The 22,293-nt window shown below is 39.6% G+C and overlaps 1 protein-coding gene across 3 annotated transcripts in view; it reads left to right on the top strand.

The window, feature by feature from the left end:
- The window catches only part of ripor3 (RIPOR family member 3), a 70,580-nt gene that overhangs the window by 14,103 nt on the left and 34,184 nt on the right, over positions 1-22,293 (top strand). For all 3 annotated transcript variants that reach the window (XR_013771339.1, XM_079241614.1, XM_079241613.1), the window contains exon 2: positions 14,592-14,680. The gene's annotated coding sequence lies outside the window, so the exon portion shown is untranslated. The remainder of the gene's footprint in view (positions 1-14,591; positions 14,681-22,293) is intronic.

The following is a 22,293-nucleotide window of genomic DNA, read 5'->3' as shown; positions in this document are numbered from 1 at the left end:
CCCCTACAAGTAAAGTTAAATGCCTGTGGCCTCAAGGTGCAGAGTAAGAATTTCCATTTCACACTTGGGTGAAGTTCCAGATTGGCCGGGCTCACACCATGGGCTCTTTCAGATGCCAAGTTTAGTCAATCATGTAAAATGCAGCTTCCATTTTCTGTTGTAGTCTAAAATAAGCAGCACATAAGAAGATCAACTTACTAGGTATGTAACTGGTTTGTCACAGTCCTTCCTTTAGTGTATGTTTTTAAAAAAGAATTTCAGATATTTCCACTTATGCTGCCAGTCAGAAGTTTGGACACAATTTCCAAGTAAATCCAATGGGAAAGTGTGTCCAAACTTTTGACTGGTAGTGTATGTAAATTCCTAAATTCTCATATCAGGGTTTTGTGGTTTTTTTGTTGTTGTTTTTTTTGTCTTGTCCAGCATTTAAGCAAGCAGACTGATGTTCTGGATGCTGTGTTCTGCTGAGCAAATCTATTTATAATAATATAATTTAATGAAATAATAAATATTGAAATATTTATTATTTCATATCAGGTTTTTGAACTCTGTAAGCCATATCAATGCAAAGCAGTATCTTGGCTACTGGACAGAATATTGTGGAGACTGCGGGGTTGGAGGAAGTTCAGGAGAGCTGTTTTATGTTTCAATATAAAATAGAGAATTTTTCAACCTGACATTTTTTTACATAACCACCCCCACCAGCAACATGTGGCACTGTGGTGGTAGTTTATGAGCTTCACATGCTGCCAGTGAGACGATGGTACAGCCATGAAAGCAGGCAGAAGTATAGAGGATTTCTATGCTGATGAATCACATCAAATGTTGGTGCCAAATTTTTTGGAACAGATGACGAAAGGTAGGGCAGGAGATGCTTTCCAGGAGCAATTTGCTGTTTTGCTTAAAGTCCCATTCACACCCTGTTTGCAGACAATTATCAAAAATCTCTAACACAAAAAAAAAAAAAAATTAGTCTCCTGTGGAATGGACAAGACTGAAAAAATGCCATTCAATCATTTTAATGGCTTCTTCTAAACAATTGCATGGTGATATGGTGATTAAACTCAACCATCATTTATCCCTCTCCCTCGACACCCCATGGACACGCATTGCGCGTTTCTGTTCTTTGGAGGCATGGCTTCAGGGGAAGTCTGAATAAAGGGGTTTGAACTTCTGACTTGTGATTTTCATTGTAGCTTGCTGAAGCAGTTATCCCAGGATGTCCTACCCGACCTGTAATTCCCATTTTAGTATGTAATCCTAACCTCACCACACAGCAAATGGTGTCCATAAGCAGACCTTTTTGCTTCACATGGTGGTGTCTTGAAATACTGATGAATTAAAGCTCAAGGTATTAAAAATTTGATCAAATTCAAATGCCAATTCACATCTTGCTGCTGAAGAAACTGACCATTTCACTTTAAAGAAGGTAGACAATCTTTATACATTGTTGAGTCTAATTTGGCTATATTGAGGCCAAATTAAGCAGCTCTGACGCAGAAGATCAAAACGTAACCTAAAAAGCTTGGCATCTCTTCTTCACCAGCCTGGTCACATTTTGCTGGGAGATGGCATCCATTCCTCAACCAGGAGTTGTTGAAGAGAACTGTGTTGGTCACTCTAGCAGGTATAGCTGACCCCACAAGTGTCCAGTTGGGTTAAGATGAGGTCATTCCAGTTCATCCAAATTTGTGCATTACCATCCAAGATGGAGTTAGATCCCAGATTTTGGATACATTGGATCCCTGCTGGCTTTACAATCTCTTTTTGATATGTCACTCAATAAGTCACAGACTTGTCTGATGGCACAGCGATATTTATCATGTACCCAGCAGCGTCCCGAGGCTGAGAAACCACACTATGGAACTTTTACAACTGGGACGAGACGTGACGTTTTGCTTCACAGTAAAATAAGAAACTGGCTGTTTTAAAAACATAACAACACTGATTTAGCAAAGAAATGCAAGAACATTAAAAGTAAGAAAGGGACAAAACAAAACTCATAGTAATGTCGTCTTTTGCTGGAGCATGCTAACAGGTCATGTAGGATGCAGGATGGATGATGCTGAATTAGTCGTCAATAAGGGGCGCATGACAGAGAAAATGGCCAAAGTTCTGTTGTGTGTCTTAATTAATCAGTATAATCAAAAGGGATCAATAATCAACCAAATAGTGTCCATACTCTTGGGCTAAGTGTATTATGTTCTAAGAGTATATTTCAATTGTAAAAACATGAAATATTCTTTTGATACAACATGAAATCAGCAACTAAAAAAAAAAACATAAAAATATTGAGATTTTGTAATTCAACAGTATTCGGATTTAAAACGTTTATCCACCTTCTTTAAAGTAAAATACATCATTTCCTTCAGCAGTAAGGGATTCTATATGAATTTATTTATGTAATTTATATTTCACTGCTATTTCAATGTTATTATCATTTCTCCAATTTTAAATCCTTCAGCATCATCAAACTTTTTCAAAGACTAAAAGTCTATGTTTAGCACACCATGTAGTAAGGTTATGATGATGGGATTAATAATCTTTTACATAAACTGAACGAAAAGAAAGGAATAAAAGCTTATCTCATATATTTTCATCCATTTTCAGTGAGACAGCTTCAGGATCAGTCAGTTTCCCCGTTTAAGTGAGTTTTCATCCCATCCTGAAGCAAATCAGAAGCAGGATCAAAATTTAAACAGCACATCACAGAAACAACAGGAAGTATGGAAATGAAAACATTCCCATGCTGATTTCTAACTTTGGTCACATGATTCACATTCCTCCATCTTATCTCCCCATACAGTCCTCTTCATCAGCAGCTTGTCATGGTATAGGACTGATTTTTTTTTATTTAAAAATCAGTACAGAAGATACCTCAAACTGCTCAGGCATGAAGATGCAGTAACTTGGAAAGATTCAGGATGAGTTGTTTGCTGGAATAAACCGTCCAACTTCTAAAATCCATAAAATGAGGCCAAGTGTACCATAAAATTGAGGAATTTTCTGTTTTAACTTTTCAGTGGGGCTGCACGGTGGCGCAGTGGTTAGCACTGTGGCCTCACAGCAAGAAGGTCGCTTGTTCGTCTCTCTGTGTGTGGCCCTGCGATGGACTGGCGAGCTGTCCAGGGTGTACCCTGCCTGTCGCCCAAAGCCGGCTGGGATAGGCTCCAGCTTCCCCGCAACCCTGAATTGGAATAAGCGGTTTGGAAAATGAATGAATGAATGAATGAACTTTTCAGTGGTTTTACCTTAAAATGGTACGGTGGCCCTGAAGTGCAAACCACAACAACAAAACAAAAAACACAAATACAAAACAAAAAAACGCAACAACAAATTAAGAAACAGCAACAAATTAAAAATGACAACAACAATTACAAAAAACACAACGACAAATTAAAAAACACAAATACAAAACAAAAAAACGCAACAACAAATTAAGAAACAGCAACAAATTAAAAATGACAACAACAATTACAAAAAACACAATGACAAATTAAAAAACACAACAAATTTGATGAACACTACAAAAAATTCCAAAAAACACAACAAATAAAAAAAAAAAAAAACACAAAAAATGATAAAACACAATGACAAATAAAAAACGACAACGAACTTAGAAAAAGCACAACGACATTAACATACCAGAAGAGGTAGGTATCAGCGGGCAACAAGAGAAATCGCTGATTGGACGATGGTGCCAGACGGCTTTTGAACCGGAAGTTGTAGTTTCAGTTTGAAGTAGAGGAAAGGCTAAAGTAGTACTAAATTTGTTGTGTTAAATACTACAGAAGTGTTCAAAGTAGTTTTAGTGTGCTGATTGAGACACATTTTGTGTAAAGTGTGTAATAGGGCTTGGCAACGGACGTGATGACGTAATGCGGTCTGGGACGTAAATAGTAGACCGGTGTTATTTTCGGAGGCCATTCATTCCTGAGGATCATTGATACAGGTTATTAGAGCAGTGATTTTTATGTTGAACAGCTGCTGTCAACCATAAGCTAAAGCGCGTTTCTTTTATTCACCTATCGAAAGCCAGCTGGTCTGAACCAGCCGATTAACGTGTTGCTACGGTGACGTCCGCAACCGAGTGATATGAACTTGTTATAATTAGGCGAACTACGTGTGCATGCAGACTAAAATAATGCACGCCAATATATATATGTATCTATATATAATTTTATTTTCATAAACTCTGTTCATCGGTCCTCACAAGTTCTGCATTCTTAGCGGATGAATGAGCCTCTTCTCAAGCTCTGGGTGATTGTGAGCAGTGCGGGCAAAGTGGAATGTGGCCGCTGCACCTGCATGGCAGGAGTAGCTGAGACCTGTACACATGTAGGTGCGTTCTTGTTTAAATAGGAGGCAACTGTGCACATCCATGGAATGAAGACTGTGACAGATGTGCGAGCATACTGGGTTTTGCTCAGCAACTTAACAAAGATTCAACCAGAAGTGTGATATGAGATTTTTGTTACTCAGTCAGATGACTGTGACGTGGTTGTTTGGACAGAACAGGACTTTGTAGCGGTGCGCATCTTCCCAGACAGGGAGTTCTGGAAAACTATCTTACTGAAGCACAAGTCTTCTTTTGGAGGGTGTGCTTGCCAGAGCTACTTGCTAAATATTACACTAAGGCTGTGGAGCCCAGCGAGTAAAATTAACTTGAATGCAAACTTTTAACTTTGTTTTGCAACTATTACATTTTTGTACATGATACTTTTTATTAATAAATACTTCTACTGTCACTAAGTGTACCTTATTTGTCATTTCCAGGCAGTGTACAGACTGTGATTACTGTAGTTTTAGTACACACACACACACACACACACACACACACACACACACACACACACACATATATATATATATATATATATATATGTGTGTGTGTGTGTGTGTATATACACACACATCTACATATGTACACTCATACATCCATTCTTTTTACTTGAATCAGTATTAAGTAATAAGTACAGAATTAACCTCAATTTCACTCTGTCAAGCTGTAATAAGTTTAATTTTTTTTATTGAAGAATCAGACATTTCATCGCTTTACATCAGTGGTTTTACACCATTATAGACACCCTTTAACATGCACACATTTCACTTTCATCCGCGCTTACAACAACACTTGGACACATGTTTACAAGTATACAACAAACATTTAACAATCTTATCAAGAAGAGTAAATTCTTCCTCCTCACAAGGAAGCAACAGACTTATTGGTAGTGTTTTGTGTAACAGTGTGTACTTGTTGCGCAAGCTGCCTATTACTCTTTCTTCATGTATCCTCAGGTGGGCTAAAACACAAGTATCTTTAACATCTTTAGCATCAGCTTGATGTTGAAGTAGCTCCTTTTCTACAGCTCCTGCATCCGCTTGGAATCCACCTCTCACATTTCCATTCATGCACATTTGTTTATTATTGCCTCTTATGGATTCTCCACATCTGCGCTGTCTGCGGGTCTGGCGGTCTGAGACTGTGGCTGTCACCTCAGAGTGACCCAGAAGCAGTGTTGGAGCCCAGTCTGAATGTGACTCCTCCATCTCATATGCTGGTTTACCTTCGGGGTGGCAAAAGAATTCACGTAAGGACATATTAACATCCAAGGTATGCTGTGAATGCATCAGACACAAGACACCGTTCAGTTTCAGGTCCTACTAATTATTTATTGGTAAAGTCATATCAAAGTTTATTAATAAACCATTTTAAATTAAGAACTAACCCCCATAATCAAAATATTCTTGGATAGCAGCAGCGATGTTTGGGCTACGAGCATAGACCGTATATAAAGAGCTACAGGTTACGTCTATGTTTTGAAAACTACACAACAACTTCCGGTTCAAAAGCCGTCTGACACCATCGTCCAATCAGCGATTTCTCTTGTTACTCGCTGATACCTACCTCTTCCGGTATGTTAATGTAGTTGTGCTTTATCTAAGTTCGTTGTCCTTTTTTATTTTTCATTGTGTTTTATCTTTTTTTTTTGTGTTTTTTTTTTTATTTGTTGTGGTTTTTGGAATTTTTTGTAGTGTTCATTAAATTTGTTGTGTTTTTTAATTTGTCATCGTGTTTTTTGTAATTGTTGTTGTCATTTTTAATTTGTTGCTGTTTCTTAATTTGTTGTTGCGTTTTTTTGTTTTGTATTTGTGTTTTTTATTTTGTTGTTGTGGTTTGCACTTCAGGGCCACCGTAAAATGGGCATCTTGGAGACAAGAATGCTTCTCCAACTGAAGCATATCAGGAATCCTGTGTTCAGGAATAATCTGAGATTCGTTTTCACTTCAAGAATTAAGTTAGTCATCGCTATAATGACACACACACACACATTTCCACATTCACAGATTCACATTTACAAACATACAAACACAGCAAAGGATCATGGGAAACTTATATTCAGCAGGAATTTAACCTTTTGTGATTGTTACCCTAAAAATGATGTATTTTCTGTGTTACGTTTTTATTTAGACAGTGTTGGGATCATGAGTGAGGTGGACAATACAGAGACTGGGACCCACCCCCACTATTACGTTTTGATAGATCTAAAGAACACACATCTCTGTGTGAGGTGGGTAATTTTCAGTCCCAGTGACAAATGAGAGCTTCTTTAGGAAAACGCTTGAGAAGTGAGTGAAACACTAATGGTGAATGATGTTTAGTGTGTGTTATTATCTATGTTCTGTGATGTGTGAATAGGGAGTTATTGCCTGTTGAAGGTAGTAACTTCAGCCACCGCTCACCTTCTGTGGCATGACTTGCTGTTGGCCATGTTGTGCGGTTTGTCTTCTGTTGTGGCTTTTTGTCTCATTGGAGCATTGTGGCTTCTGTACCGCTGTCACACTTCTGTGCCGCTGTTAGAAAATGTGCAGGAAAAGAACTTAATAAAGTATCTTGGACTAACTTCATTCACTTAAATAACCGCCTACAGTTCACTTTCAGACAGTACTTTTAGGTTATGAGAACCCTAAACTGCATTTACAACTTAAAGACCCCTTGGTGCTCTAATCCCCTGCATCCTTTATCGTCTGCTACAACGATCAGACTCTCGCTGCTGCATCTGTTTGTTAAATAACTGCAGTCCCGTGAGAGCAATCATATTTTTCACAAAGGTTAAAATGTTTATTTTTATATTATTTGTTGTGACATGACATGCTGAGCTCCTGGTGGACCCACAAACGTGCTTCAGCATCTGTTGGATATTTAGAAATGATACTGTAAGACAGCTAGAGTTTATGTTTCATTTCAGAGAGTAAAGACAAAAAGTTTTAAAGGAAGCAACTAATAAACAGGCTGTTCGCAAATTTATTAAGAAATTTTGACTGGATAAAGATCAGCAGCTCTTTATAACGTTTTTTTTCTTGTTATTGTCACTAACACTTAGAGAAGGTTTGGACTTGCTTGTCCAAATAAAAGCTAAATAAATACATTTATATCTGTGGATGTGGTAAATGCAGAAATACATGACAAGCAGAAGGAAGTGAGATTTATTCAGATAATTTATTCAAGTTGTACCCCAATATTACAATGACATAAACACTGCATACCCTATCCACAGTTCACATAAGTTCAGACACTCGCTAACCAGGCTGTCATTGTCTTGTGTCGCTAGTTTTAAGCTTCATGTGTTCTTTCTTGTTGACTCTGCAAAATGAACTAATTCTGGATGCATTTGTTAAAATTAATCAAAAATAATAAATTGACAGAACAAAGAGGTGAAGAATCAAATTTTGCACAGTACTTTCTTATCTTCTGAGCGCATGTTTTTTACTCCTTTTCCTTCCTTTATATCTTCCCATCTCCACTTGATTTGGCTGATTTTAGGCAAACCACCCAAAAAAAATGACCAAGATGCAATCTCTGTCCAGGTATACAATGTAGCACATAGATAGATCTTTCTGTCTGTCTGTCCTTCCTTTCCATTCCCATTTTATTTGTAAACTAAATTATTTTAGTTTTTAATCAGTGCAAGTAAAAAATAAAGGACTTTGTCCCACAATGCATCCTTAGATAATAGCAATCTGAAGACAGTGTTCAACAGCCCCAATTCTGCTGAATGTACAATAGTCATTTTCTGTAATCACATTTGATTATGATCAGATAAAACCTGATATTTTGTCTTGAGTGTTTGTAGTGATGCATAACAGTTAAATGTGGTACAGCTGAATAGGCTGAAGCTGTGAACTAAACTTGCAGATGAGGAGTTGAAAAATTCCTTAATTTACTTTAAATGGCCAACGATGGCTTCTAAATATAGGAGATCCAAGTTAAAAAAAAAATTTGATAAATTAAATTACCATAGATTGCACCTTTAATCCAGTTCTGAAAGCTGAAGTGGTTTACAGTTCGGACAAACATAGGAGACAAATCCAGGTGAACTGCAGGACTTCCATACCAAACATCTGCTTTAAGCATCCTCTCCTCAAGCTTCTGTTGAATCTGTTAACATCTTGCATGAACAACCTGATGCCTGCAGCACATGGGCAAATAAAACTTACAGACCCTCAGCTGTCATATGAGCCTCTCCGGAGGGTTGCGAGTGTGGTACAGTCGTTAGAGTGAGTGTTATAGTGGACAGTTGTGTGGTTTAGATCTAGCACTAAATGCCAATTATCCTATTCTCTGAATTACACATCCCGACTGTTTTCATCAGTTGTTGATCGTTCCCACCAGAGATGTAAGCAGATGAGTCAATGACAGGCTTCAGGAGGCAAGCTGACAGGCTTCTAACTAAATAACTAAACTAAATTCAACGCCATCTTTCATTCATCCATTCATTCACCATCATCTGCTTCATTTTAATTATATAAGTCATAAAAAATTCTTGACAAACTACCTTTAGGCTCCAATGCTTACAGTTCCCTGTGATTCAGCTCCAGACAGCAGGCATTGATCCCTGTTTTGGGTTAAAAACTTGCTACATGTCTCATTTAACTGCTCCAGCTCATTAAAATACGACACAAAGTGATGCATTAGTAAAACCCCTGTTGTTATTCCTTTAGATGCATAAATGCTGGGTTGCACTTCTATTCTATTCTATAATGACAAAACTGACATCTGACTTCAGACATCTTGCTGGGATATTATGCAAATCAACATCAGATCGTTGATTGCTTAAACTAATTTTAACTCCCACAGTTTGTCTTAACGCTTAGTGGTTAGAGCTTATATTTGTCAGTTTTGAATACTTTGATTTTGTCTTCATATACCACATAAACAATTGCTGCCATGTTCATGTTTAGTATTGGTCTTTTTCAGCAAAACATTGCCTATGTGATCGAATGACTAGTTCTACTTTAACTGACTTAAATACAATATTGCATCAAAACGATGAAATCTAAATAAAGTAAAAGTGATAATATCTCTTTTTCATCATGATGAAACAACATCAAATAAACCAGAGATAGTTTTAGATCCACATCTTCTTGTGAAGTTGGCATCATGTGACCTGCTAAAACTAGTGTTTTTAAGATCTCTTAGATGAAGATAAAGAAGAAATGAAGAAGTGGGATATTTCTACCAGATTTGTGATGTTGACAAGCTAACAGAAGGTCTAGAATTGTGTGTAGTTTCTTAATTTTCTTTTCCATAATATGCCCTGTACAGTATTAGGCTATTAGGCTCAGGGAGATTTTTGGTTTTATTTTACATTAGTAAAAACAATCTGGGTTAAACTTGTGGAAGTCTTGAAGACCTGGTGAGGTTCAGCGATCTCCATGATTCCTGTTTTGTGTATTTAAAGACTTTCATGATTGTTTATGATCTTCCTCGCATAGATTTTGCTGTTTTGCAGTCATGTGAACATCTTTTCAGCCTACCATAGATCAAAACACAGAAAAAAGTGGATCTTTTACTGTTAAAATAATACTGTTCTTATTAAATTTTTCTTTGTAGCATGTTTTATTCTCAGGTTAAACAGTGTTGACAGCAGGGCTAATGAAGGGGGAAGACCATGGAGAATTTCTGTGATTACAAACCCAGAGGTTTTTTTTTTTTTTTGCTCCTCTCCTTCCAGTCCCCACAGTTCCTCACATCACAGAGGAAAAACAAAAAGAATCTGAACCAAGATGGTTGCGTCTCTTTATTTGTCAGTTATTTCTGCAAACGTGCAGCTGGGGGAGTCCAATGAGAGAAAGGAAAAATGACAAATTTCCACTCTGCTGTGAGGACCAAAGAGACTTTGTAAGTCAGACAGAAAAAATACCACAGATCACAAATACATGTGCTTGGACTGAGTCAGCCACAAAAGCTTGTGTAGTGACACAAAGAGCCAAGTACTGAATTTACATCAGTTTCCATTTGGAAAAAGAGACAGCAGAGCAGATGTGAGTGGGATTCAGGGTGAAGGTGACACTGACAAGCACCTACAAAAGCAAATCTGACCAATGAATTACACTGTGTGTCAGTTCCTTAGAGTTGGTTTGCTCATATTCATCCCTTTTCATGCTTGAATAAGTTATAAGTCAGTTAAAGTGGCTTAAACAAAAAAATACATCCATTGGAAAATAGTGAGGTTGCTTAAGTGCAAGTATGGAGAGAAAAAGAGCGCAAAGCAGAAAATGGTAAAGAAAAAACTCTGAAAGACCCTCACAGAGCCTGGAGAACTACTGCTCAAGACCACTTTGAAAGATTATACACAGGTCTGACTGCTTGGGAGAAAAAATAAAAAGAGATGAGGGTTGGATCATGATATTTGCACAGCACTGTCAATATCATATCCTCAGTAATGATGTCAGGCTCTACGCTGCACGTGGCTTTTCACAGCGCTCTGCTGTGAGGTCATTCCAGTCTTCATGGAAAGTATTCCACATTACTCAAAATAGCATAAATTAACTAACTTTTTTTTCCTTTTATTTGAAAACCCAACTTTTGAATTCAGACAAAGTATTATATTTTGGAATTGGTTTTGTCATTTTTGCTTCATTCACGGACACTGGGAAAGTCAGATTTAACAACTCTAAAGAAAAAATACAGAGGTTGCTTTGTGAGTCCGTTACATGGTTAATGTTCCTGATTTTTGTTTATTACCTAAAATGTCAGCTAACCACAAAAACAATTTATCTCAACTGAATATGTTATAAAAGCAGCTCTCCCTGCTGGAGAGCTGCTTGGAGCGGTGTAATCCAGCAATACCATGATTACAGGTGCTTCCTTAAAAGATGGGGTGCGACCAAGATGGGCAGAGTGGTGAAGGGCATTTGGTCACAGAGGATGGCTCTGCTTTACATAAATGTGTTGGAGCTGCAAGTAGTATTCCTGAAATTTCTTCTGTCTAATCTGAAGGGTCCCCATGTTCTGGTCTGGTAAGGACAGACCACAGTGGAAGACTATACAGTCAGAGTGGACCCGTACTCTGCACCTGCAAAGGTTGACCAGGAAGAAAATAGTGAGGTGCGGCGCCAGACTTCTGTCTGTTTGGGCAACTGGTGTACGGGGAGTCCTGAACGGGTTGCAATTTATTGTTCAGTGCGGTGTGGTGTGGTGGAACAGATCTGGCAGAGGCACGGCCGCAGACCTCTTCACCTCATAAATATAAAATACTCCTTGCCTGCTGTTTTCTCTCCCTATCCAAGGCAGCTGCACCACTAGGGATGGATGTTAGCCCACCCATAGCCAAACGTCCCACTATGCTTTCCCTTCTCTAAACCTGACCTCTCCCATTTTAACCAGGGTGAGGGGAACTGGATCTGATCATGGTGGCCACTTGGTGAATAATCCAACCTCGGGTAGGGGAGATTATTCAAATGCTGGCTGTAGAACATGGTTTCTTCCCATCCGCAGGGTTGTCTCTGTTTGTAGGGGAGATTTATCCCCCCCACACAGGCAGCTGTGGGCCTAGCTGCTGAAAGGAGGAAGTTGAATGCCACTGACCACCCCCCCCCCCCCCCCCCCCCCCCCCCAGACATAATTGTGATTGACAGTATTTAAAATGCAAGAACCTTCTCTTCACGCTCTCTTTACAGCGTTAAATGGAGGTTATTTAAGGAGTGTGGTGTGTACTAATTCAGTGCTCTGTTGCAGATTCATTGTTTCTCACCGGGTTTGATGGAAAGGGGGAAACGTTGTTCACAGTCAAGGTTTGCGTCAGCCATGTTGAAGCTGCAGGTCTGTCTTCCAGGTGTAGAGGCACTCAGCCATTTTTACAGGGGTGAGAACTCATTCTACCGGGAGCATGGTCACATCAAAAGCCTTGTTTGTTAGTTTAGAACATCTGTGCCGCTGCAAGTTTGCCTCCCGTGTTCGGTGGTCTATCTTTCTTCTCCTTCTCAGTTGCTGCAAAAAATGAAGTAGTCTGCTCATGTTGAGCTGGTACTCCGAATTTATTATAAAAATAGTGGCGAAACTGGTACTTATTATGAAGTTACGACTGAAAAGACGAGAAGCAGGGAGCCAACTTTGTTTATTTCCGGTATACGTCATGTGCACCCTCTGTCCAATCAAAACCCTCTCCAACCCGCCGCTCTAAAGAGGAATTAAGTGAGGACGTGTTTCATGTAAACCTTCATTCGGAATTATTGTTTTCATGTAAACTCGTAGCAGAATATGTTAATTCCGCATTATTTAATTCTGAATTATTAATTCCAAATTAAAAAACATCATATAACTGTACCAATGATGTGTTGGGAGATGGGGAGTGATGTCCAATTGTCTTTCACTGTCTTATACCGCTTGCTTATGCAATCCAGGAATGGGCAATGTGTCCCATTGTGAAGCAAACAGCAAAGTCATAAAAAGAACATTAGGTTACTTAACTTAATCCCTGGTTCTTTAATAATAGTGAGTTTTTTTACCTACACATCTTTTTTTGTATGGAAACAGAAAGAAATGTGTCCAGAATGAGTAGGAAGTGATTGGTTGGACATAGAAGTATGGGACGGTAGCGCTTTGAGCACGGCTCCAACAGTCCAAGTGGTTCCAACAATGAAACACCTCAATTAACAAAGAAACAGGGATTCTGTTAGGTAACCTAAAGTTCTTGCCCTGTGATGGACTGGCGAGCTGTCCAGGGTGTACCCAAAGACTGCCGGGATAGGCTCCAGCTTCCCCGCGACCCTTCATAGGATTAAGCGGTTAGGATGATGAATGAATGAATGAACCGGATGTTCTTTATATAACTTTGCTTGTTGTTTCTCTAATCATGACATTTAAGGACTTCTGCCATGTCACAGTTTATAAGCATTAGACATTGCCGAGCTTTTGGGGTTATGAATAAAAATACCTGCTTGTTTTCTGGTGAAACTGGATTTATTTGACCTCTGCACACAGGTTGAATTTCAGGGGAGCTAGAAGGAAGCTTGGAAAAAAGATTCTCTTGAGATCTGAAGGTCGAGCTCCCCTAAAAATTGTCAGATTTCAGCTTAAATTTGTTTTTTATCTTCAATAAGGTTCCTATTGCTACCTAAACTAAAAGAATAGCATTAATTTGAAATAAATTGTTTATTAAAACAAATTTCCCAAACATGTTTCCATAGTATTTGAGATGATTTAGCATTGATTCATTCTGTGCTCACCAGCATCGTACTCTAATTCTTGATTTAAGAAACCACCCATTCTGCTCACTTGTGGTGTGTTGTTGAAAGAATCATCAGCAAGTTTGTTGCAGTGGAAAACTAATAAAACAAGTTTAATAGTCCAGGCTGCTGGCCATTGACTTAGTGTAAGCTAATGAACAGGACTGCTCTAATTCCTATTTATTATCATTGTATTTTACAAGCCCTGCAATGGACTGACAAGCTGTCCAGGATGTACCCTGCCTTCCATCCAAAGCCTGCTGGGATAGGCTCTGGCTTCCCTTACTTTCCCTTCCCTTCCCGACCCTTAATCGACTAAGCGGTTGGAATAGCAAACAAATGAATGTATTTTACAATTTTAGTGAGAAAGAATCGCAATTCTGAATTAAAGTGCAGACAATCAATTATTGTTTCACTGAAACTGGCCCAGTACAAGACGTTTATCAGCACCATTCACAAGCAGTGACCACTCAGTTTGCTTGCTTTTTGTAGCTTATAGGATAACGTTCTGGTCCTTATTCAGTTAGAATTTTGATCATGAAGGACCCTGGTTCGATCCTTGGCTGTGGAGGGGTTTGGTTAGTGGCCTTTCTGTGTAGAGTTTGCATGTTCTCCCTGTGTATGCCCTGGTTCTCTCCGGGTACTCCGGCTTCCTCCCACCATCCAAAGACATGCATGTTAGGTTAGCAGGTTACTCTAAATTGCCCATAGGAGTGAGCGTGAATGGTTGTTTGTCTCTGTGTGGCCCTGCGATGGACTGGCGAGCTGTCCAGGGTGTACCCTGCCTGTCGCCAGCTGGGATAGGCTCCAGCTTCCCCGCGACCCTGAATTGGATTAAACGATTCAGAAAATGAATGAATGACCCTGAAAGTCGTGTTAAATGACCACCAATAAGGCACCACCAAAAGCCCCTTCGTACTGCAAACCCTGATTTTACGTCACAACCATTAAAAGAAAAGGATTGCATGCTCTGAATGACCAGAAAAGATGTTTTAACATAGGGATGTGATGTTTGCAGAGTTTGTCGTGAGATTTGTTTTTCTGCAGAAAATAAACTTTATCTGAACTTGTTGTTTCAGTGTTGTGTAACGATGAAGTGACAGTCGCCATCTGAGCCCTGACATCATCACAGCATTGGTGCTTCAATCAGACGGAGCTGAACAACAAGGTAAGAGCAGAAAGCTTTCACTTATTCTGAACCAGTTAGTCCGGATACTGAAAGTCTCTTGATCAACACAAACAGGCCAGTTTTAATCCACATCTGGATGCCAAAGCTATCATCCACATTGCTCACATTTTTCCACTGTGAGCTGTTTATCGATGAACATAATCAGATAAAGATTATTTTTAATGACTTGCACGCAGCTGTGAGGGGTCAGTGTGAATTAGAGCTGCAGGAAGATGTTCATCATCTTCCGAAGAAAAAGATGTTTGTGCAGCATGAAGCGTGTGCACAAGTGTTGGAAAGATGTTTGTATCTTTTGATAACATGGGAAAGCACAGTCAAGTGTGTGATGCGTGCGATATTTGTATCTTCTCAGGGACATAGAGATGTACCCAGTGAGAAAGAGTTTATGTAAATAGATTTAATGGATTCAGTTACTAAAGAGCCTTTAATCTTTTCTCTGGCTCGGCCTAAACACACACAGTCCTTGATATTGCCACACAACACACCACACAGCAGGGAGATGGGGATGTGATTGAACCGCAAGCAACGAGAGAGGTCTGCACAAAGGGTTATATGTGAAAATAAGTCGGCGTACACAACTCATGGGAAAAGAAAGTGAAAACACAGACAACGACTGCAGACTGGATGGTTCAAGGGAGGCAGAAATGTAAGATGGAAAAAGCAGCAGAGCAGATATAAAGAAATGACAACCACTGCCACATTATCTCCGTCCTTTACCCATTACAATTATTTCCCAGGGCTTTCTCATAGTTTTGTGCCATCCTAATGAAGTTTTTGAAAATGAATGCAGTACTAAGCTTTGCACCAAGCCTCCTTCCCGCTGGACACCTACTAACATATTGCTCTTGTCTTAACATTATGAATACCTTCAGATGGCTCATTCCCAGGTCAAATGGCTCTGGAGACATCATGTGTATCTGTTGGCTCCAGCCCTGATTGATAGTAATGAAAACAAGATGTCATCCTTTTTTCCTTCATGAAGCTTTGAGCTGTCAGAGGGAACAGTGACACTAAGTCCATATGTTGCAGTTGCTGTCACTTATAAAGAATGCAGTTAACGATGGCAAAAGCTGCTTCTGCGACTTTCTCACTGTTTATTTAAATTCTGTTTAACAGAGACAGACGTCGCTGCCGTGCCGTCACACTTTTCCAGCTCAGCGTTTTTCTTCCCTCGTTATTAAGCTAGTTAATCAAATTAGTACAGTCTGAAGGACTCGGTTTGATTGGGCAGAAAATGAAGAGAAATGCATCTTCATTAGGCTTGCTTTGCTTTCACGCTGCACTTTACTCGAGTGGACTGAACCACGTGAACGACGGCATACAGTTAAAGCAACTTCTGGTCTGGAGGGCAATATTTCCCAAAACAACCACTAACCAAAGAAAAAAGCAGAAGAAAGAAGAAAAAAAAGACTTGATGACTGACCAGGATCAAACACAGAAATACCAGTACTTCTGGTTCAGGTTCACGGTCTCACTGGCTTTGATCTGGAGAGTCAGAACCTCAGTGTTTTCCTGCAAACCAGCCGGCGTTCAAACCAGTTCAACCAGAAACTGCATGTCAAAAGGTTGCTAGGCAACTAACAATACAGCTTTCACATTGTACACAAAATTAATTAATCCATTGTTCAATTTAACTAAATGTGCCAAACTGAACTTTATAGTCAACATGTGGCCTGTAGTCAACCCAACATCTTCATCTGTAGAAGAGCCAAGTAGGGAAATATCTGCTCAGTCATTTTGTTCTTAGGTGGTGGCTGATGCTGTGCAGCTCCAGAGATAGACATACAAGACCACCTCCAGGTTTACTTTTGCCCAAGTCTCTTTTTTCGTTGCTTTCTATTGTCGTAGTATGCCTTCCTCATTTATAGGCTTAATGATTATTTAGTCTGTCATTCTTGAATTATTTTCATAAGTTTATTTAAACATTAGAGAACATTACTGCACATAAGTAAGAAATGACAGTCAGCCAGTAACTTTGTAATCTTATTAGACCAGTATACATGGTGTTTGAAATAAGCAAAACAACATATGTGAAAATGAAATGAGTCAACAAAACTACATATTTTGCATGCTTTTGACCCTGAAGGGACCGCTGCAGCAAACCATTGGCTTCCGACTATCAATGGAAGCTCTTTTCACAGGACAACTAGCTTTTCCACCTGAGCCACTCCCTCCCCATGATACTCTGGCCAGATATATATATGGCAAGATTCATGATTTAAAAATCTGTAATTTGACCTTTTTAAAGTCATTGAAGCCGCATGGGAATGTGGGACAGAAGGGATGATTGATGTGTACTGTAGTTCCCAGGCTTCAATCAAATACATATTTCCCACAGCGAAGTCCCAACCTCTATATGTGTGATGTATGTGTGCTCTGAAAGATGAAATACAGTGGGACACCACCAATATGGTCACTTTTTGTATCCATCTGAGTAAACTCTGCCAAAACATTCTTCACCATCAGCACTTTGGATCTGATTTCTGTCCTCATCAGTCTCAACTTGCCCCCAGAGGTATACTTGTCATTTACAACTCATTGAATCAATTTTAGTTTTAGGGAATTTTGAGGAAGGTTTTCTAGTTCAAATAGACTTTTGTCTTCCAGAGATACTCTTTTTGCTTGTGTCCTCAACCTGTAGGTCATTGTAAAACTGGAGTTGAACAGAACTCAAGCTCACTGCTAATTCTTCCACTTAAAACTGGTGAAATAAAAATGATAACAAAACCTCAGCATGAGGTGAAGAGCTTTAATCACAGCAGATTAAACTGCAGGGATGATTTTAGATGTTCACTTTCTCTCAGAGAAACAACCATTCAGAAGGGACTCTGTCAAATATGATTAACACAAGCTGATGTAAATATTTCTCACTTTTCCATGACCTCTTGGAAAAAGTAGAGAAGGTTATGTTGTGGGTCAGAAGATCAAGATGAATCTGAGGAGATAAAGCTTTGAATCTAGATGAAGAATTTCTCTCCACACTCGCTTGCTTTTCTTATCGCTAGTAGTTTTCCTTTTTTTACTCCAGTCCTAGAAGGTTAACATTTCTTCTTCCCTGCAAGAGCCATGTTTGAAAAGAACAGCTTACTTTTCCATCCCCACTGGTCTCCACTGGTAAAAATCAGCCTGTAGAAGCAGAACCGAACTGACAGATGTGTTTATCTGTTTCTGTATCTGCTGTCGCTCTCATACGAAGTCCCACTTTCTGAAAAAGTGCTTTTGTATCCAGCTGCGTGGCTTCATGTGCACTCTGTAATCACTCAGCACACATATAAATGAAGTTTGAAAGCTAAATTTTCTTTGACGTCGTTTCTAAAAATATCTGAATTGACCTGGTTTGCTGTATGTGGAGTATCGAGGAGCCAAAACTGTGAGAAGCGGCTGTGAGGAAGTAGTGTGCGTTTGTGTGTGTGTGTGCGTGTTTTGATCAGAACTGCATAGTTCTTCACCCCAGAGGACATGAGTCATGTGTGACCTCTGAAACCCTACAACAAGCCAGCCAATCGAGCTTCAGCAAGCACAGGGCCAGAGGTCATGAGTGCCAGAGATGATGTAAAACCAGAACCACGACTTTTAGTTATAAATGTTTTCATTTAGATGGAAGATAAATAAATGCTTCACCATACATCTGCGCTGTCATTCTTCTGTCTTGCCGAAGAATCTCATAAGATTTAGAGACAAATTTGCATTGAAGAGAATGAGTCATGGGTTTTATTAGAAACTGAGAAAAGTCCTGGAAGGCCAATCAAAGTAATTTAAGGCTTTCTTCTAATGATCACAGATTATCTAAAAGCCAAAGAGGGTTTGAAATGAGAAGAGAAGAAATCATTAGATAAAGGAGAGTGAACACAAAAGGAAGATTTTTTTAAATCTAATAGGAAAATGAAGGAGGGAGGAGAAAAGCCAACATGAGAGGAGATGTTAAAGCCTCATTTATGCTCTTATTGCCGTACAGATATTCTTTTGTAAATGTTTGACCTCATCTACTTGTGAAGTTCTGTGAATTTTAAGAGAACATGAATACGCACACCAGAAGAAACAAATGGAGCGGTACCAGAGGAAACTGTGGGGTTGTGTTGGGCAGTATAGTACACGTGCAACAGGTGAAAGAAACAAAAAACAAGCAACGATGTTCCACCATCTACTGTGCTGCCTAGTTTTACTTCTCTTTCTGGGAATAAGTCATGGTATACTTGTCATTTCCACCGTCGGCATGTTCACTATTGTCTGAAACTGACATCACACCTTAGAAGTGAACTCTGCCCTGCAGTCAATGTATTGCTTTACAGATATGCTAACATAATGCATGCATGGTTGGTGAGTAGTGGCATCTGACTACATTTGAACTGAGCCTAAATTAGTCTCATGTCTGACTGCATCTCTTCTTGTGTTTGTCTGAGTGGATCTGTTTAGTCTCATGTTGATGTGTCATGATAGTTTTCATTCTTGTGTATTCGCTTTTATTTGATCATTGCCTTCTTCACTTCAGGAAACAGAAATGTTCAAAAATATTGACTGATTAAGTAAACACTTCTGTGCCAAAATGTGTGTGACGACTAAAGCTGGCTTTATACTCGCTCGGGGTCTATGTACAGAAGGGTCGGTGCTTGCTGGTGAAAAGGACTCTCCTGCACTCAGATTATGGCGTTGTGTTGCAGTTTCTCTTCTGGTTATGGGACGAAGCCAGCAAGAAGATCCAGAAGTCTGGAAACAATCACAAACTGACAAATCATGAAGCAAGATGTGTAACCATGCTATTCAGCAGGGCTGATCAGGAAGTGGTGTGCTTCAAGCCCCCACAGACCTACATACACAGTTTACAGTGTAACCTACCTTACACAGGCGCCACGCGAGTTTAAATCTAGTTAACAACAAAAGAGGTGTGACATGGTGGTAAATAAGTAAAGCTAACTTGAGTCCATGAGGATCATTACAGACTTAAGGCCCACCAGATTCGGTCTGACTGGGAACTCAGTTCAGTTGTAGGGGGATGTATCTATTCAGACTGAGATTGTATTCACACTGCTCTTTGGTCAACCGAGCAAAACCTTGACAATAACATATCCCCATTCCCTGTTCACTCTTCATTCATTTTCTGAGCCGCTTAGTCCGCTTAAGGGTCGCAGGGGAGCCGGAGCCTATGCCAACAATGTTCGGGCGAGAGGTGGGGTACACTCTGGATAGGTTGCCAGTCCATCACAGGGCCAACACAGAGACACAAACTACAATTCACACTCACACTCACTCCTAGGGAAAGTTTAGAGTAACCAATTAACCTAACATGCATTTCTTTGGACGGGAATAACATGCAAACTCCACACAGAAAGGCCACCATTTGAACCGCCCCCACAACCAGAGAAGACCCGTGTGTACAAGAAAACTCTGATGTGAGCTAAACATGGAGGCGAAAACTATCGCTGTTTTGAGTATAATGCTGAAATACACTGCAACAATTGGAAGCAGTATGAACAACAGGTGAAGCAGAGGACCCTTAACACAATCGCTATGTATTTACCCACAATGCAATGTTAAGCAGGAGGTGACTTTTTTTTTAATCCCCTTCCTGTATTTGATCTGCTTAAAACGGGCTGAGACCTGCATTCACAGCACTCCAAACGAAGCAGACTTGGAAACGGCCCAGGATTCAAGTCAAAAAGGCAAAGTGAATGTGCCCTAAAACTAATATGATGGATGGGTGGCTGAAATGCAAGATTGTATTAATTTTACAGCCAGGCAACTGTTTAAATGTGGGGTATTGTGCTTTATTGCATTGTAGGAAATTCAGTTTGCATAGTTTCCTGTGCTTTCACTTAGAGTGTTTCTTCCGAAATAGTGGGCAGATCATGTTATGTAGAGTTGTTTATAAAGTTATAGATACCTTAAAATATCTTGTAATTTCAGAATATAAAAACAGGATTAAAAGGTCTGTTGACCAAACTCAAAGGCTAAGCCAAGTGTTGCTGCACACATTGTGCTGTCTGCATGTAAGTCCTTCCACAGTTGTTTCAGCCACTCAGAAATGTCACTGAGCAGTGGGGCTGCAGGGACATGTCATGCAAATTAACATGTAAGAGTTTTCCCAATTCTTTTTCTTTTTAGCATCTTTTATAACAGAACCTGTTCATGTGGCAAAGCTTCAAGCTTCTGGGTTCTGTGCATGACATGTAGAGTTAGCATGAGGTGAATGAATAACTGAAGACCAAATTAGACCAAACTGAATTAAAGTGATGATGCCAACAAGCCCACCATGAAATTAAATTGCATTTAAGAAACACCATCATGCGCAGCATGGGATGGAGAGGGAGAGAGAAGGGAGCGAGAAAAAGTAAAAGAAAATTGATTCCTCATGTGAGCGGTGTGGCCACAGAGCTGTTAGCATGCATCAGACCCTCACTAGGGACATGAACATAATGTGTAATTGCAAGCACACACACACACACACACACACACACACACACACAGCATTGTTTACACATTTGCACACAAGCATGTACACATGCTACGTTTACATGCTCTCTCTCTCACACATAGACACACACCAACCTCCCACCTTTTCGCTACATGAGGGCTTTTAAATCACTTGCAGGTCAAGACTATTTTTTAAGGCCAGATCTTACCCCAGTTTTCTTCTAGACAACCCCCTGAGGCACTTCACACAAACACACACTGAAGCCTCTTCCCTTTCGGTCCCCCTTGAATTTTTTTTTCATCACTTGAGGAATGTTCCTCCCTCATTTCACATTCCACAGATTTACTCTCTGCTCTCGTCATCAGCAAAGCCTGTGATTAGAGCATTAATTTCCTAATGACTTTTTTGTTTTGTTTCTCTTCTTGGCTACATTTATGGTACACATTCACTCATTTTGAGCCACAGGGAATCAAGAGGCTACAGTATTTTTTCTGGTCATCTGCACCCTGTGGTCTTCACACCTCAACCAGTCCGACAGCAGCCAAATAATCAGAGCTCAAGTCAGATGGTGGTCAAATAAAACAGCTGCAACTAAAATAATTTGGGGAAAAAAGAAAAGATTTAGTGTTTAAAAACTACCTGGTGATGTAAAGAGAAAAAAATAATAAATTTATGGCTTAACCTTACAAGTGCTTGGAAATGAAATAATTGTATTGATTAAAAATCCATTAAAAGCTTGCTCATTGTCTGCATAGTGTTTTCGTTTCAAATGTCCATCCAATGTGCATAATTTGCTGGGTTTCCTAAGTTCTTGGAGATGCAAAGTCCAACATTGCAAATTGAGTAATTTTCACCTCTAACTGCAGGGGCAGTGTTGAGCAGTGTGGCTGACATGTGACCAGCAAAAGGTACAAAGAAGAAGAAGCTGCACCATATCTGATGTCCACAGAGGCCATTGCTGTCGCTGTACTCCATCTTTTCATGTCCCTTTCTGAAAACACAAATGATCTCTTCCATCATCACCACATTCACTGTTGTCTGAAAAATGGACGTCAGGACACTGAGGCGAACGCTGACCTCTGCACTGCCCTCTGGTGGAAGTTTAGCCTATGAGTGTATGAGGACAGTAAAAATTTGAAACACAGACACACACACAAAGGGATCATTATTTAACCTTTACGCA

Source organism: Telmatherina bonti (assembly GCF_933228915.1).
Source record: "Telmatherina bonti genome assembly, chromosome: 6".
Classification (NCBI taxonomy): Eukaryota; Metazoa; Chordata; class Actinopteri; order Atheriniformes; family Telmatherinidae; genus Telmatherina; species Telmatherina bonti.
Note: the sequence above shows the minus strand (reverse complement) of the source record. Positions and strands in the feature narration are given on the sequence as shown.